The sequence below is a fragment of the Heptranchias perlo genome, unplaced genomic scaffold, assembly GCF_035084215.1.
Source record: "Heptranchias perlo isolate sHepPer1 unplaced genomic scaffold, sHepPer1.hap1 HAP1_SCAFFOLD_298, whole genome shotgun sequence".
NCBI lineage: Eukaryota > Metazoa > Chordata > Chondrichthyes > Hexanchiformes > Hexanchidae > Heptranchias > Heptranchias perlo.
Window position 1 is genome coordinate 179,502 of NW_027139310.1, and position 12,411 is coordinate 191,912.

The 12,411-nt window shown below is 52.1% G+C and overlaps 1 protein-coding gene across 1 annotated transcript in view; it reads left to right on the forward strand.

The window, feature by feature from the left end:
* Positions 1 to 4,961: 4,961 nt before the first annotated feature.
* Positions 4,962 to 12,411, forward strand: part of si:dkey-3k24.8 (lysophosphatidic acid receptor 6) — a 51,200-nt gene continuing 43,750 nt past the window's right edge. The window contains exon 1 of the mRNA XM_067978487.1: positions 4,962 to 5,084. The gene's annotated coding sequence lies outside the window, so the exon portion shown is untranslated. The remainder of the gene's footprint in view (positions 5,085 to 12,411) is intronic.

A 12,411-nucleotide genomic window follows, 5' to 3' on the forward strand; every position in this document is an offset into this window, starting at 1 on the left:
TCTCTTGGACTGTGTCACTCTCTCTGGGACTGTCTCTCTCTCTCTGGGACTGTCTCTCTCTCTCTCTGGGATTGTGTCTCTCTCTCTGGGATTGTGTCTCTCTCTCTGGGACTGGGACTCTCTCTCTGGGACTGGGTCTCTCTCTCTAGGACTGGGTCTCTCTCTCTAGGACTGGGTCTCTCTCTCTGGGACTGGGTCTCTCTCTCTGGGACTCTCTCTCTGGAACTGGGTCTCTCTCTCAGGGACTGGGACTCTCTCTCAGCGACTGGGACTCTCTCTCTCTCACGGACTGGGACTCTCTCTCTCACGGACTGGGACTCTCTCTCTCACGGACTGGGACTCTCTCTCTCAGGTACTGGGACTCTCACTCTCTGGGACTGGGACTCTCTCTTTCTGGTACTGGGACTCTCTCCCACTCTGGGACTGGGACTCACTCCCTCTCTGGGACTGGGACTCTCTCTCTGGGACTGGGACTCTCTCTCTTGATCTGGGACTCTCTCTCTTGATCTGGGACTCTCTCTCTGGGACTGTGTCTCTCTCTCTGGGACTGGGACTCTCTCTCTGGGACTGTGTCTCTCTCTCTGGGACTGTGTCTCTCTCTCTGGGACTTTGTCTCTCTCTCTGGGACTCTGTCTCTCTCTCTGGGACTCTGACTCACTCTCTGGGACTTTGTCTCTCTCTCTGGGACTGGGACTCTCTCTCTTGATCTGGGACTCTCTCTCTGGGACTGCGTCTCTCTCTGGGACTGTGTCTCTCTCTCTGGGACTGGGACTCTCTCTCTGGGACTGTGTCTCTCTCTCTGGGACTGTGTCTCTCTCTCTGGGACTGTGTCTCTCTCTCTGGGACTTTGTCTCTCTCTCTGTGACTGTGTCTCTCTCTCTGGGACTTTGTCTCTCTCTCTGGGACTTTGTCTCTCTCTCTGGGACTGGGACTCTCTCTCTCTGGGACTGGGACTCTCTCTCTCTGGGATTGTGTCTCTCTCTCTCTGGGACTGGGTCTCTCTCTCCGGGACTGGGACTCTCTCTCTCTGGGACTGGGACGCTCTCTCTGGGACTGTGTCTCTCTCTCTGTGACTCTGACTCTCTCTCAGGGACTTTGTCTCTCTCTCTGGGACATTGTCTCTCTTTCTGTGACTCTGACTCTCTCTCTGGGACTGTGTCTCTTTCTCTGGGACTCTCTCTCAGGGACTGGGACTCTCTCTCAGGGACTGGGACTCTCTCTCTGGGACTGGGACTCTCTCTCTGGGACTCTGTCTCTCTCTCTGGGACTGGGTCTCTCTCTCAGGGACTGGGACTCTCTCTCAGCCACTGGGACTCTCTCTCTCTCCGGGACTGGGACTCTCTCTCTCAGGGACTGGGACTCTCTCTCTCAGGGACTGGGACTCTCTCTCAGGGACTGGGACTCTCTCTCAGGGACCGGGACTCTCTCTCAGTGACTGGGACTCTGTCTCTCTGGGACTGGGACTCTCTCTCTCTCTGGGACTGGGACTCTCTCTCTCTCAGGTACTGGGACTCTCTCCCTCAGGTCCTGGGAATCTCTCTCTGGGACTGGGACTCTCTCTCTCTCAGGTACTGGGACTCTCTCTCTCTGGGACTGGGACTCTCTCTCTCTCAGGGACCGGGACTCTCTCTCAGTGACTGGGACTCTCTCTCTCTGGGACTGGGAATCTCTCTCTCTCTGGGACTGGGACTCTCTCTCTCTCAGGTACTGGGACTCTCTCTCTCAGGGACTGGGACTCTCTCTCTCAGGGACTGGGACTCTCTCTCTCTGGGACTGTGTCTCTCTCTCAGGTACTGGGACTCTCTCTCTGGGACTGTGTCTCTCTCTCTTTTGACTGGGACTCTCAATCAGGGACTGTGTGTCTCTCTCTGGGACTGTGTCTCTCTCTCACGGACTGTCTCTCGCTCTCTGGGACTGTGTCTCTCTCTCTCTGGGACTGTGTCTCTCTCTCTTGGACTGTGTCACTCTCTCTGGGACTGTCTCTCTCTCTCTGGGACTGTCTCTCTCTCTCTCTCTGGGATTGTGTCTCTCTCTCTGGGATTGTGTCTCTCTCTCTGGGACTGTGTCTCTCTCTCACGGACTGTCTCTCGCTCTCTGGGACTGTGTCTCTCTCTCTCTGGGACTGTGTCTCTCTCTCTTGGACTGTGTCACTCTCTCTGGGACTGTCTCTCTCTCTCTGGGACTGTCTCTCTCTCTCTCTGGGATTGTGTCTCTCTCTCTGGGATTGTGTCTCTCTCTCTGGGACTGGGACTCTCTCTCTGGGACTGGGTCTCTCTCTCTAGGACTGGGTCTCTCTCTCTGGGACTGGGTCTCTCTCTCTGGGACTGGGTCTCTCTCTCTGGGACTCTCTCTCTGGAACTGGGTCTCTCTCTCAGTGACTGGGACTCTCTCTCAGCGACTGGGACTCTCTCTCTCTCTGGGACTGGGACTCTCTCTCTCACGGGCTGGCTCTCTCTCTCTCTGGGATTGGGACTCTCTGTCTCTGGGACTGGGACTCTCTATCTCTGGGACTGGGACTCTCTCCCACTCTGGGACTGGGACTCACTCCCTCTCTGGGACTGGGACTCTCTCTCTTGATCTGGGACTCTCTCTCTTGATCTGGGACTCTCTCTCTTGATCTGGGACTCTCTCTCTGGGACTGTGTCTCTCTCTCTGGGACTGGGACTCTCTCTCTGGGACTGTGTCTCTCTCTCTGGGACTGTGTCTCTCTCTCTGGGACTGTGTCTCTCTCTCTGGGACTTTGTCTCTCTCTCTGGGACTCTGTCTCTCTCTCTGGGACTCTGACTCTCTCTCTGGGACTTTGTCTCTCTCTCTGGGACTGGGACTCTCTCTCTTGATCTGGGACTCTCTCTCTGGGACTGCGTCTCTCTCTGGGACTGTGTCTCTCTCTCTGGGACTGGGACTCTCTCTCTGGGACTGTGTCTCTCTCTCTGGGACTGTGTCTCTCTCTCTGGGACTGTGTCTCTCTCTCTGGGACTTTGTCTCTCTCTCTGGGACCGTGTCTCTCTCTCTGGGACTTTGTCTCTCTCTCTGGGACTCTGACTCTCTCTCTGGGACTTTGTCTCTCTCTCTGGGACTGGGACTCTCTCTCTCTGGGACTGTGTCTCTCTTGCTGGGACTGTGTTTCTCTCTCTGGGACTGGGACTCTCTCTGGGACTGTCTCTCTCTCTCTGGGATTGTGTCTCTCTCTCTGGGACTGTCGCTCTCTCTCTCTCTGGGATTGTGTGTCTCTCTCAGGGACTGGGACTCTCTCTCTCTGGGACTGTGTCTCTCTCTCTGGGACTGGGTCTCTCTCTCCGGGAATGGGACTCTCCCTCTCAGGGACTGGGTCTCTCTCTCTCTGGGAATTGGAATCTTTCCCAGGAACTGGGACTCTCTCTCTGGGACTGTGTCTCTCTCTCTGGGACTGGGACTCTCTCCCAGGGACTGGGCCTCTCTCTCTTGGTCTGGGACTCTCTCTCTGGGACTGTGTCTCTCTCTCTGGGACTGTGTCTCTCTCTCTTGGTCCGTGTCTCTCTCTCTCTGGGTCCGTGTCTCTCTCTCTGGGACTGTGTCTCTTTCTCTGGGACTCTCTCTCAGGGACTGGGACTCTCTCTCTCTGGGACTGGGACTTTGTCTCTCTCTCTCAGGGACTGGGACTCTCTCTCTCTGGGACTGGGACTCTCTCACTCTCTGGGACTGGGACTCTCTCTCTCTGGGACTGGGACTTTGTCTCTCTCTCAGGTACTGGGAATCTCTCTCTGGGACTGGGACTCTCTCTCTCTCAGGCACTGGGACTCTCTCTCTCTGGGACTGGGACTCTCTCTCTCTCAGGTACTGGGAATCTCTCTCTGGGACTGGGACTCTCTCTCTCTCAGGTACTGGGACTCTCTCTCTCAGGGACTGGGACTCTCTCTCTCAGGTACTGGGACTCTCTCTCTGGGACTGGGACTCTCTCTCTCTGGGACTGGGACTCTCTCTCTCTCAGGGACCGGGACTCTCTCTCTCTGGGACTGGGACTCTCTCTCAGGGACTGGGACTCTCTCTCAGGGACTGTATCTCTCTCTCTTTTGACTGGGACTCTCTCTCAGGGACTGGGAGTCTCTCTCTCTGGGACTGTCTCTCTCTCTCTGGGACTGTGTCACTCTCTCTGGACTGTCTCTCTCTCTCTGGGATTGTGTCTCTCTCTCTGGGACTGTCTCTCTCTCTCTGGGATTGTGTCTCTCTCTCTGGGACTGGGTCTCTCTCTCCGGGACTGGGACTCTCTCTCTCTGGGAATTGAACTCTTTCCCAGGAACTGGCATTCTCTCTCTGGGACTGTGTCTCTCTCTCTGGGACTGTCTCTCTCTCTCTGGGATTGTGTCTCTCTCTCTGGGACTGTCTCTCTCCCTCTGGGATTGTGTCTCTCTCTCTGGGACTGGGTCTCTCTCTCAGGGACTGGGACTCTCTCTCTCTGGGAATTGGACTCTTTCCCAGGAACTGGGACTCTCTCTCTGGGACTGTGTCTCTCTCTCTGGGACTGGGACTCTCTCTCTGGGACTGGGACTCTCTCTCTTGGTCTGGGACTCTCTCTCTGGGACTGTGTCTCTCTCTCTGGGACTGTGTCTCTCTCTCTGGGACTGTGTCTCTCTCTCTGGGTCCGTGTCTCCCTCTCTGGGACTGTGTCTCTCTCTCTGGGACTTTGTCTCTCTCTCTGGGACTGTGTCTCTTTCTCTGGGACTCTCTCTCAGGGACTGGGACTCTCTCTCAGGGACTGGGACTCTCTCTCTCTGGGACTGGCTCTCTCTCTCTCTGGGACTGGGACTCTCTCTCCAGGACTGGCTCTCTCTCACTTTGGGCTCTGACTCTGTCCTTCACCGGTGGTGCCCGTCTTTTAACAGTGACTCGAGAGTCTGAACTCGCGAGTGAAGTAGTGATTTCCTGTCACCGTTACACTGCTCTGTGTTGTGATTCCGTGTTTCCTGTTGATAGACACATCAGCTCTGAGCTGCAGCTCCGAGCCCAGCTCCCGTCCACCGTCTGTCCAAAGCATCTTTCATCGATCGGATCGGTAGGACGCAGTGACCCAGTGGGGGGTGTCTGTGGAGAGGGGCCGGCTGAGACAGGTAAGAGAGGACCATTAAAGTAACAGTCTGGGACTCTGAGAGGGCTGTGTGTCAGTATTTGGTCCCAGGGAAGGGATTAATTGCTTACTTTGTGTCACAAATCCATGATTTTCAAAATTCCTTCGTGACATTTCAGGAATCTTTGACCATTTTCCAAAAGAAAGGATTTGGGGGAAAAATTGTTCCTTTTCGATGTTGTTTTTCTAAAGTTAATTGTACTCACACAAGTCACAAATAGTCCCCAGGACTGTCGACTTCTAAATATGTTCTCTCGGTCATCACTCATAAACGAAGGAGAAAGGCAAGCAAATCGCTGCCAAATCACAGCAAAATTTCCTGCCCGTAGGTACTTAAGATGCTAACGGACTAAAATTTGATGTTGTCTCCCCATAGACTGTAAATAATAAGCAATTTAATAGCCTGTCTTTGCAATCGATGAACTCCTCCCGTCCATTGTGTTGGGAAGTCTGTTCTGGCTGTCTGCAGAAGGAGATAAAAGATGGAGACAGAGACACAAGACAGGTGTCCAAAGGGATAACAGCCAGCACTAACTGATGAAGTTCTTTGAGGAGGCACTCGATACCGTTAATCGGGAAATGCAGTGGATGCGGTGTACATGGACTTTCAGAATATACCACACAGGAGACGACTGGCAAAGGTTAAGTTGTATGGAATTAGGACAAGGGCTGTAAAGTGGATTAGAAATTGGTTAGACGGGGCTGGTTGGAGAGGGAGTTAAGGGCAGATTCTCGGAGTAGTTAGAAGTGGGCGGTGTCCCAGAGAGTTCAGTTCCAGGAAGCCTTCTGTTCACTCTGCACATCAATGATTTGGATACAGGGCCAGAGCGAGTGGGGTCCAAATTTACAGAAAATACCAAAATCGGAGGCAGAGTAAATAATTCTGAGGAGCAAAGGAAACCGTGAGGGGAGCTCGAGAGGAGGGGGAACAGGTAAAAGAAATGGGCCAATGGAATTCACGGTCAGTGAGTGTGAGGTGGTACATTTCGGTCAATAATTATATTTAAACGGGGGAAAGCGGGGGTGATGTGGGAGAGCAGAGGGAATTGGGGGCTCAGATTCCCATTAAAAGCAGAACCTCAAGTGCAACAGGCCACAAAAGAGCGAATGGAATCCTGGCAAGAGGTGCAGAATATAAAAGTGGAGAGATAATGGTGAATCTTTATGAAACCTCAGTCGGACCACGGTTGGAGGAGTTTGCACTGTTTGGGGATCCACACTAGCGGAAGGTGCCTGAGGCAATAGTGGGGGGTCAGTCCAGGTTCACCAGCACACCGCCTGGTGTGAGGAACTCTAAATGTGAAGAAAGACTTGAACAATTGGAGCTGTTTCTGTTTGAACAGAGAAGTTGACGGAGTGATTAGCTAATCAAGTCCTGGAGACGCTGCTTTCTATTGGGAGAGGCTGGGGGTGAGGGTGTGCGTCTCGTTCCATGTCTCTTCCCACTGACGAGCTGGCACTGACCAGAGAGTCCCAGTGACGGGTGTGATTGGAGGGGTGGGAGGGGTTGTGTCCAGCTGACTCCCCGTGTGACTTATGAACTCAGTGACTGAGGGTCACAGAATCAGCTCATACAAAGAGGGACCAAGAGAACTGGGTCAGAAACCAGGCCAGGGGCAATCACAAATACACAAATAAACGCTGCGTTCACAGAGTGCCCACCTCCCTCATTACCCCTCCCTCATTAAACCCTCCCTCGTTACCCCTCCCTCATAACCCCTCCCTCGTTACCCCTCCCTCGTTACCCCTCCCTCGTTACCCCTCCCTCGTTACCCCTCCCTCGTTACCCCTCCCTCATTAACCCTCCCTCGTTACCCCTCCCTCATAACCCCTCCCTCGTTACCCCTCCCTTGTTACCCCTCCCTCGTTACCCCTCCCTCATTAACCCTCCCTCGTTACCCCTCCCTCATAACCCCTCCCTCATTAACCCTCCCTCATTACCCCTCCCTCATTACCCCTCCCTCATTACCCCTCTCTCATTACCCCTCCCTCGTTACCCCTCCCTCATAACCCCTCCCTCGTTACCCCTCCCTCATTAACCCTCCCTCATTACCCCTCCCTCATTAACCCTCCCTCATTATCCCTCCCTCATTACACCTCCCCATCTCCCTCATTAACCCTCTCTTGTTGCCCCTCCCCAACTCCCTCATTAACCCTCCCTCATTACCCCTCCCCATCTCCCTCATTAACCCTCCCTCATTACCCCTCCCCATCCCCCCTCATTGACCCTCCCTCATTAACCCTCCCCATCTCCCTCATTGACCCGCCCTCATTAACCCTCCCCATTTCCCTCATTAACCCTCCCTCATTAACCCTCCCCATCTCCCTCATTGACCCTCTCTCATTAACCCTCCCCCACCTCCCCCATTACCCCTCCACCAACTCCCCCATTACCCCTCCCCCAACTCCCCCATTATCCCTCACCCACAACCACCTTCCCCATTACCCCTCACCCAACAGCTGCATCCCCATTAGACCCACCAAATGCCCACCACCCAGTACCCAAACAGTCCAGGTCTCAGTCACCAACTCCGCCCACCACTGAATAACCAACACTGCCCATCAGTAAATACTCCAAATAGTAGGGTTGCCAACGCTCCAGGAATGCCCCCCTCCCCCAGCAGCTCCCCCCTCTCCTGATCCCCTCCCCCTCTCCCCTCCTGACCCCTTCCCCCTCCCGATCCCCTTCCCCTCTCCCTATCCCCTCTCCCTCCCCTCTCCTCTCCTCTCCCAGGACCTACCTGGGGGTCGCTTCCGGTGACACAATGGCCCAAAAATGGAAGCCCTCTTGCCAGTGAGGTGCCTGTGGAGGCCTAGCGGGCGCCTGCAGCTCGCCGTTCTGAGGTAAATAAGGCCTGAGGCCCAATATCGGGTGAGTCTTGGGGCCAACCTCAGCAAGCCTGCAGCAACCAATTTCTAGGCCCACAGTTTCGGCTACGGAAAATGACCCAACTATTCCGGGCCTGAACAGAAATATTTGGGGAATTCCCCCATCAATCACGCCCGGAGACCAGTCCGCCCTAAGTGACTGGGATTAATTTAACACGGATAATTTGCATTATGTAAATATCCCCATTATCTAAATTAGGCCACAGCTTGAATACTGTGTACAGTTCTGGTCACCACATTACAGGAAAGATGTGATTGCACTCGAGAGGGTACAGAGGAGATTTACAAGGATGTTGCCAGGACTGGAGAATTTTAGCGATGAGGAAAGATTGGATAGGCTGGGGTTGTTTTCTTTGGAACAGAGGAGGCTGAGGGGAGATTTAATTGAGGTGTATTATGAGGGGCCTCGATAGAGTGGACAGGAAGGACCTATTTCCCCTCAGCAGAGAGGACAATAACCAGGGGGCACAGATTTAAAGTAATTGGTAGAAGGATTAGAGGGGAGCTGAGGAGAAATGTTTTCACCCAGAGGGTGGTGGGAGTCTGGAACTCACTGCCTGAAAGGGTGGAAGAGGCAGAAACCCTCAACTCATTTAAAAGGTACTTGACGTGCCGTAAACTACAAGGCTACGGACCAAGAGCTGGAAAGTGGGATTAGGTTGGGTGACTCTTTATATCGATGGGCTGAATGGCCTCCTTCTGCCCCATACATTTCTATGATTCCATCAGCCCGACGCCCTGTAGTTTACTGGTGAAATAATCAATTTGGATTGTGTCATCTCTGTAGTTTCGGCCATGAGTGTTCCATTTCCTGTAGTTGACGGGGTCTCTTTTTAAATAGACTCTGCAGATAGACTCTGTTTGCTTCGCTGTTCGCTGAGTAAATAAGTTCAGATTGCTCGAAAATTGAGTGTTTGCTGTGAGCCCACCCCTGCCTCCAACTCATCACCTGCGCAGATTCTGAGCTGGGGTGATGCATAGGTCTGTGTCCCCTGGGGGGCAGTGTTGGGACCATTGCCCTCAATACATCAATGGTCAGACCTCAGGGAGAGAAGGCGATTTGGAGACAATAACATGTGGGCATGTGCGAAAGAGACTGCAAGAGTCTTCAGGAGGTCACGGAGACTTAGGGCATTGGACAGGGAGCTGTTTGTGGGATCTTGCTGTGCGCAAATCGGCTGCCGTGTTTCCTACATTACAACAGTGACGACATTTCAAAAATACTTCATTGGCTGTATAAATGTAAGCCTTTCTTCAGGACTGTTTCAGTAAGTTACCGGCCCCAGCTCTCCAATCATAACAGGAGGAGGCCATTCAGCCCCTCCAGCCTGTTCCGCCATTCAGTGAGACCATGACTGATCTGTATCCTAACTCCATCCATCCGCCTTGGTTCCATAATCCCTTAATACTCTTGGCTAGCAAAAATCTATCGACCTCAGATTTAAAATGATTCATTGAACGAGCATCTACTGCGTTTAGAGAGAGAGTGTTCCTCACTTCTCCACCCTTTCTGTGAAGAAGTGTTTCTAACTTCTCTCCTGAATGGCCGTGCTCTGATTTTAAGGTTATGTCCCCTTGTCCTCGACTCTCCCACCAGCGGATAAAGTTTCTCTCTATCTGCCCTATCCTTTCAAATCCTAAAACCCTCAATCACATCACCCCTTAACCTTCTATATTCCAGGGAATACAAGCCTAGTGTCTGTAATCTCTCCTCATAATGTAATCCTTGGAGCCCTGGTAACATTCTGGTGAATCTACGCTGCACCCCTTCCAAGGCCAATATATTCTTTCTGAGATGTGGTGCCCAGAACTGTGCACAGTGCTCCAGATGTGGTCTAACCAGGGCTTTTATAGCTGTAGCAAAACTTCCTCCCTTTTATATTCTAGCCATCCAGTTATAAAGGCTGACATTCCATTATCATTTATGATTTTTTTTTACCTGACCGCTACATTTTAGTGATCTGTGCACATGGACACCTAAATCTCTTTGAACCTCCACTGTTCCCAGCTTTTCACCTTTTTAAAAATACTCGGATCGATCCTTTCTTGGTCCAAAGTGGATGACCTCACATTTTACTGCATTGAAATCCATCTGCCACAGTTTTGCCCACTCACTTAATCAATCAATGTCTTTGTAATTTTAAGCTTCCCTCTACACTAATTACTATGCCACCAATCTTTGTGTCATCGGCAAACTTGGATGTATGGCTCTCTATTGTGTTATCCAAGTCATTAATAAAATAGTGAATATTTGAGGCCCTAGCACAGATCCTTGTGGGACACCACGAGTTACTTTCTTCCAATTCTAGTACATACCCATTATCCCTACACTCTGTCTTCGACTGCCGAACCAATCCCCTAACCAGGTCAATTATTTGCCTTCAATTCCATGAATTTTAATTTTAGCTAACAGTCTCTTATGTGGAACCTTATCAAATGCCTTCTGGAAGTCCATATAACCCACATCCATAGACATTCCCCTGTTTACTACTTCAGTTACTGCCTCAAAAAATTCAATTCGGTTCATTAGATATGAGCTACCCTTTACAAAGCCATGTTGTCTCTCTCTAATCAGCTCAAATTTCTCTCAGTGCTCAGTCACGCTGTCCTTATTATAGATTCCAATAACTTCCCCACAGCAGATATTAGACTAACAGGCCTATCATTTCCTGGTTTCTCGCTCACCTTTCTTAAATAATGGATCATGGCGGGGGGGGGGAGGGGGGAAGGGGGATCCTTGAGGTGGGGGACAATGGGGGGGGGAGGGGGTAATGGGAGGGGGATCCCAGCGAACTGTGAACCCCCAACTCTCTGATCAGGGGGCGGAGGGGGGCCGGGACGCTGGCCAAGGGTTGTGTTCGGGAGTGGGGGAAGGAGATTGGAAATTGGTGGGGGAGTGAATATTGGCCATCAACGATGTGGCCGCTTAATATGGAGCCACTTATTAGTGCAAGGGCCTAACGCCTGCTTTAGGTGGCCGCCCAGAGGTGCCTCTACGGCACCCGAACCAAGATGGCACCAGGCATGCTTCCAACGCTGTCCAGGCACTGGTGGTTCTCCCGCTAAATTGGACCCCTTCGCACCCATTTTCCACCCAGAAAACAAGGTCCAACTTCACCCCCAGAGATCTTTCAGTGGGAGGACACAATGATTAAACTGTCAAAACAAATTAGGACCTTGGTTTTACAAATAGAGGCACTGAGCACAAAAGCAGAGAGGGAATTCCAAACCTCTACAAATCATTGGTTCGACCACAGTTTGAAAATTGGGCCTAGTTTTGGGGCCTTACTTTAGGAAGGATGTCAAGGCCCCGGATAGGATGTCCAAGAGAGGCTCTCGTCAGGAGCAGAGACTAGAGAAACTGGGGCTCTTTTCATCAGAACAGAGAAAGTTCAGAGACGTTCTGATCGAGGGCTTCAACATTCTGAGGGGCTTTGATACAATAAAGAGGGAGAGACTGTTGCCATTGGTTGCCATGTCCGTAACTAAAGGGCTTTTAGGATCATCACCAAAAGAATGAAGGGAGGGATTAGGAGAATTTATTTTTACTCAGAAACAGAAATGGTAGGAAATGCAGAATCCAGAGTAGCTTTTAATGGAGAATTGGAGAAATATTTGCAAATAATACTGATCTGGGGAAAGGGCCGGGGAATGGGACTGAGGAGAGAGCTCTGTCAGAGAGAGTGCACAGGGGCGATGGGCCGAATGGGGAAAGGGCCGGGGAATGGGACTGAGGAGAGAGCTCTGTCAGAGAGAGGGCACAGGGGCGATGGGCCGAATGGGGAAAGGGTCTGGGAATGGGACTGAGGAGAGAGCTCTGTCAGAGAGAGAGCACAGAGGCGATGGGCCGAATGGGGAAAGGGCCGGGGAATGGGACTGAGGAGAGAGCTCTGTCAGAGAGAGAGCACAGAGGCGATGGGCCGAATGGGGAAAGGGCCGGGGAATGGGACTGAGGAGAGAGCTCTGTCAGAGAGAGGGCACAGGGGCGATGGGCCGAATGGGGAAAGGGTCTGGGAATGGGACTGAGGAGAGAGCTCTGTCAGAGAGAGGGCACAGAGGCGATGAGCCGAATGGGGGAATGGCTGGGGCCATTCAGCCCCTCGAATCTGTTCCACCACGGCTGATCTGGACCTCAACTCCACTTACCTGCCTTTGCTCCCTATTCCTTGATAACCTCACCCATCTATCAATCTCAGTCTTGAAAGCTCCAGCACCCACAGCCTTTTTGGGGGGAGAGAGTTCCAGATTTCCACTCCCCCTTTGTGTGAAGAAATGCTTCCTGGAACCACCCCTGAACGGCCGAGCTCTAATTTGTTCTTGGAAATAGTCTCTCTCTATCTACCCTATTGAACCGTTAATCATTCTCAAAATCTCGATAAGATCACCTCCTAATTTCTTCGATTCGAGGGAGTGCAAGCCGA